Below are 6,000 nucleotides of genomic sequence, written 5' to 3' on the forward strand. Positions count from 1 at the left end.
ATGCTTTATGAGGATGCTAATCCTTCTGCTGCAAATGAAAGTGTAAACTGTGACTGCCAAATCTGTAAGGCAGAATGAGACCTGTAGAGTACAAAGCAGGTATTTCAAACAGCAGGTTTCTAGTTTTTTCAGCAGTTCAGGAGTGAGCATTCAGTTCCAGTTTGGATTTTCTTTAGCTATAGTAAGAAAGTGCTTTAAGATGTTATAGAAAAAAAAATAGAGCTGAACAAATTAATACCATTTAGGGACTAAAAAATGCTGGAGACATTGCACTAAATTTTCTTTAGGCTTGTGGTATAAGTTGGAAAAGTTAGGTCAAATGAAGCAAGTAATCATGTGCCGATCCACGAGAGCAAACATGGCACTCATTTATTTAATATGACTGTTAAGAAGATTATGTACCCATAACAGACTTCGATTCTTAAGGCACGGACACTGCCAGGATACTCCTGCAGAACAAATGATTATGAAGATCAAATTCATTTTTGCTAGGCATGATACAACTGACATTGCAGCTGTAGAGCTTAGAGTGTGGAGCTTGGGCTGTCTGTAGTGAAGTCTGGGTTTAGATAGAGCACATGAATTCTCATTATTTCTAACCTACCAGTTGTAATTAAAAACAGACTCAAATATGAAAGTAACTAATGAAAAAGGCCAAAGAGCCTGACTCTGATCCTTGGTACTTTACCCTGCTAAACTGCAGAACAGTACCAACAGAGCAAAAATAGTTTGTAATTTTCAGATATTATGTGCAACATAAATGTGAGAATTACAAAGCCTGTATTAATGTAATCTGTGGTTGAAGAAATAACGGATTTTCAGCAAGATGTGTAGAGAAAGATAAAGAAAACAACATGATTTAGAGTTTTAGATGCTGCCATTAATATGTGAACATGATCTGTGGTTCCAGACAGTAATTTTGTCCAGATTTTGCTGGATTTTGTCCAGCTCTCAGCTGCCTCAGGATTGTCCCCCAGAAGGGTATACACTTAGGAAGACTAAGCCATATGTTTTTTCTGCTTCTAGAAGGGGGGAGATAAGGGATAATGAATTTGCCATTTTGCCTAAAAGGAAAACAGAAATGAGAACAACTTAAGATGACCAAGCAAGTGGACTTTCACCACACAACCGTAGCGCTGATATTTTAAGGGAGATTTACAAATTCAAATGCCTCTACAAAGCACTTCAGAAAGTAACTGAGTGTTGCTGGAAAGCTAATCTATAGATCGGTTATATGTATTTGGAACCATGCGCTGTAACAATTTGTGAAGCATTTTTGTTGTTAAGAATCGACCGGAATGGAATTGCAATAAAGGCATTAAATTTCCATTGCTACATAAGCATTGACAAGTTGACAGAGTCAGACCCTGTGATGGTAAACGGGTGCCACATTGATATTGTCTTTAGTTAAACAGCGGAGGCTTACTGTGCTGCCTTCATGTGCTACTGTGAAAATACTCCCCCTCACCCCTGACTCACAGGAGAGCTACACAGATGTTCCTCTACATTTTGATTCTGGAACAAGTTTCAGGGTAAAACTGTGCAAGTAGAGAGGCAACTATTCCGAGTGCTATAACCACTATGTCCTGAGCTAGGAACTGCATTAGATGATTTGGTTTAGCAGTAGGTCAAAACAGCTGAGTTTTAAAGGATCCTCACAGGAAGTTTATTTCACCTAAATTCTCATCTATATGGTTTTCTCTCTTGCTCATTTCCAAGGAAAATGCTGCATCACTGTTATTCTGTCATCTAGACCTACAGCTCCAAAGAAGAAACCCTGTGAACTTTGTAATTTGGTAGTAGTAGCTTACTGATTTTATTACTAGTAGAAATTTCAGGTTGAGATTCTCCTTCTCTTAATGATGAACCTTTTTTTTTTCCCTGTAGAACATTTAAGGATGTGACAACAGCATCTGTGTATTTCTCTAAAGGCTTGGCTTGAAATAATGCGTATTCCCTCTCTATTGAAATGATTTATGGGCAGAATCAAGAAATTCACAGCCCCAATCTGAAGCTGCAGTCTAATAATTCTTTTATACAGAAAATGTAATGTCTCTTTGCTCGTATCCAATGTGGCACTTGAAATATTTTCAAGATGACTTATGCAGATAATACACATCAATATGTGGAATGGTCCCTTTAAGTTAATTTCTCATGAAACAATATTCTCTTCTAAATATTTAAATTTCGGGAACATTTTAGTTGATTGAATAGAAATCAAGACATGATTTAACACTGCTCTCCTTGTTTATCATGTAAACACTACTGCACAGATTTATCTTGAAATTCTGAATGCTTGTTATAACTTGGGTTATTGCAATACTTTTTCCAGTGCTCTCAGTATCAAACAATTGTTCACAGGCTGTATCTGGACAGCTCTTACTGTATTATTTTAAGATGATTCAAGTGTCAATTTTTAGGCTATCGAAGTGTTAAACTTTATTGTACATTATTAAAGAGAGTCTCCTTCAGCAACAGAGAATTTTTGAATGGCCTCTGACTTTTATACACTCTTACGTTATTTTGCTAGTGGAATAATGTTATTTTCACACTATTTTTCTTGTTGTTGTGATTAAAAATACTTCAAAACAACATGGAATTAAAAGAGCTGTCACAAGGAAAATACTGAGTCCATAGCTAGCTTTCAGAATATAGACTGGCTTTGCTCATTGGCTGTAGCTGATAGTCCATTACTTGATGAAATGCATCCAGCAAAAATGGAACCAGCAAAAACAAGCAGGCAAAGTTTATTATTTCATACTGAACCTATTCCCAGCCCTGCAAAAATAAACAGAGACACTCCTATTCTTATTGATTTCACTGGGAGAAAGATTATTTTCCTAGGAAGTTAACTGTGATGAAGATCTGGGTATCTTCTATCCAGCTTTTTCTCACTTTACATTTCATCTGCATCAATCTCCCTGAAAAGATATTTTATAAAGTTCAGAAGGCTACAGGAGAGTTTGAGAAGGTTTCTTTGCCTATTCAGACATCATCCAACTAGGGAATAACATCAGTAAGCAGAAACATTTGAGATCCTATCCTGGGTAATAACAGAAAAAGGCAAGGATTTTTCGCATAGAGGGATCACGGCAGAAGGATTTGTGTGTACACTGCATGCATGTCAAGGAACAAGCAATGCCAAACATCACCATATTCCAAACACTGCAAACCATGGGGAAGGAAAATCCTTTATCAATGTCATTTGTTTATGTCACATTGTAGAAAGGAGCTTGCAGGTTCCTGCAGCTTGCAATTGAGAGAGTCTGCCAGCAGTCTTGATATTCGAAGTTAGTGGAGTCACACAATGGATTAAGTTTTTTAGAAGGATCCAGAATTCTGCTGCACTACGTTTAAAGACGTGATACAACTTGTCAAATCCGCTGGCAACGCCCAGGCCTAGTAATGTTTTTCTTAAATATCTTCTAATGCAAAGACAATCACAGTGTGTGGAAGATATGAATTAGTATGTACAAGTCCATTTTAATTACAGAGTATGATATTGTATCATTTTAAAATACGTAATCATACCTGATATTGGCCTCAGAGCCTGTCAGAAAATGATACTGCTCAAAATATTATAGTACAGATTTATTTTTTCTTTTAGGAAACAAAATTTTTTTGTAACAGTTTCCTTCCGATATTACCTTTGCCTGGTCTGCAAATCTCTCTTTCTCCAATTGGAATATATGTAATTAGTATACGATTCTTCAGGTCAAAACATTTCCAAACATAGATGCATAAAGTTAGGCATTTAAATTTATATTTAGAAATCTAAATAAAAAATACCCTCACTTTCAAAGAAGCTTAAAATACCTATCTATATTTCTCTTTATTTCCAGAAGTGGGGCTGCTTTTCAGACAGGCTCATACCTGTGACTTAGAAGCTCAAGGTAGTAATGATGCATATTTTGACTGATCACAGCTGCCTTCAATGAATATGAAACCTGAACTTACCAACAAAACCTGTTGTCTTGACTCAGGACTCAAGACAGAATATGTTGATTTGTCAAGAGATACACTACAGATATTCTTCTCTTCTGATAAAATCAGAAGTATATAACTTTTAGCAAAGTTGGAGCATACTGTGGCATGAAAGCATTTTCTTGCTACAGGCAAAATAATTTTACTTTTGGCAGGTTTACAGAAAAGCAAATCACTTACATTTTCACCTCAGGTGGTTCGTGGAATCAAAAAGGCAGTTCTTGCAGATGGAAAACTGTCGTTACGTGAGGACAAGCTGTTTGCTGGGGGAAATGGAAATATTTTGCTCTCTGTCAAACCTGTGAATATGAGAGAGAAAATCTGTTTTCACATGTGAATACTCAAAACAGAAGCTGATAGTTTAATGGAGTTCTACTTGAGTGACAGAGAGGCACAACAGATTGGTTACTGGCCAGCGGGTGCTTCAGTTGTTATATTATGTTACCTTCACTGAGGAGCTGTGTATACCAGAAAATAGCAGTATAGAGCAAATCTATCAAAAAGCCTCAAATAGATCTGGTGAGCTGACTGTTGGTGCATGCCTCTGGAAAATATGAGACACAAAGTCAAAGACGCAAGACCACATCTCTGTCGGCACAGGCAGTGCACTCCATATACTCTGCAACACTTTATTTCTGCTGTAAACTGGCTGCCATTAAGGACCATGGAGGTAGAAAGAACTATAAAGTAGGCATATGAACAGGTAGAGAGTGCTGCTAGGGGTTGACGTGAAGGTAGTGACCCAGGTTTTCCAAGACTATCCAAAACTAGGGTTTGGAAATAATATCTGTTGTCATTTTGTGCTACTTCCGTGTTTAATCCCTTGGGGATGAATCAGTAGAAAGTGCAAAGCAGCAGAAGCACAAAGTCATCAGTGGTGGATCTGATCGGTCTTTGAAAAAACTCAGTGATACCTCCTTGCATAGGGCAGACTCATCAGACCCAAGATTTAAACCAGTGAAGGCTGCAAACCCCAATTTTAGCGCACTTGTATATAAATCAATTAGACAATTATCATGTATGTTGCACTGGTGTCAGAGATTTCTGTTTCAAATGGTAAAATGAACCAACCTGGAAACCACACAGAATCACGCAGAACGGCTGAGGTTGAAAGGGACCTTTACGGCACTCTCAGAGCCAGTTACAAGGGACTCAGTGGCTTGGGCACAGAGCAACAAAACCACTGTCCTCATTTATAAATTCTATTCTGCTGTTTACTTATTGTCAAACATCACACATACATAGAAAGTACTGCCACTCTAACTATGGCAATACAGATTTTGAGTAAATCACAGAAGGTTTATAAACATATGCGTTCCTAATACCCTGAAAAATTGTGCTGAAAAACTTCACAATCCAGCACTTGCGCCTAGTAAAGAATGGTGAAGCAATGTCCATTTTTGCTTGCTCTTCATTTTAATAAGCCAATGTGATTCAGCAGAACACTAACGCTAACACATATTTTCATCATGTAACACAGAGGCAAACACAAACACGTCTGGAAACCATCTGTTGAAATGGGCAGAAACAGATATAATTTATAAATCATCGTTTACAATTGTCCAGTATGATTTAACATTTTTCATAATTTTTAAGCACCAAGCAATCTCTTACAATTCAGTAAAGCTGACAGCACATTAATGTCCTGCCATTATGAGATTTAATAGCCCTTATTCATCACTATGGAAATTCCTTCACACAATCTATTCCCCAAGTATTCTTCTCCCTCCAGAGCTCTGGTTTGGAATTTGTTCTTTAGGTTCATCTCTCATACCTGCATAAATACATCTGATGAATGAAGTCTACTCCTAATGTTTTCTGATTTAGCAGACTCAGCTGTAGTACTTGCTTCCTTCCAAATGTCAGAAAGATCTTTTTACTCCAACTTTTAAACTATATGAACTATAGATTTTTCACATTCTAAATTTTGTTTGATAGCTATAGCTGTATTACATTTTTAAAATACTCTTTCCACCACAACAAATACCTATGTCTTAATAAAAGATATACTCCTTT

General features: G+C 37.0%; 1 long non-coding RNA gene across 2 annotated transcripts in view; it reads right to left on the bottom strand.

The window, feature by feature from the left end:
* LOC112997110 (uncharacterized) overlaps positions 1-4,281 on the bottom strand; it is a 79,716-nt gene extending 75,435 nt beyond the window's left edge. For both annotated transcript variants that reach the window (XR_010389835.1, XR_003262622.2), the window contains exon 1: positions 4,165-4,281. This is a non-coding gene — a long non-coding RNA (uncharacterized LOC112997110). The remainder of the gene's footprint in view (positions 1-4,164) is intronic.
* Positions 4,282-6,000: the final 1,719 nt, after the last annotated feature.

Source organism: Dromaius novaehollandiae, chromosome 6 (assembly GCF_036370855.1).
Source record: "Dromaius novaehollandiae isolate bDroNov1 chromosome 6, bDroNov1.hap1, whole genome shotgun sequence".
NCBI lineage: Eukaryota > Metazoa > Chordata > Aves > Casuariiformes > Dromaiidae > Dromaius > Dromaius novaehollandiae.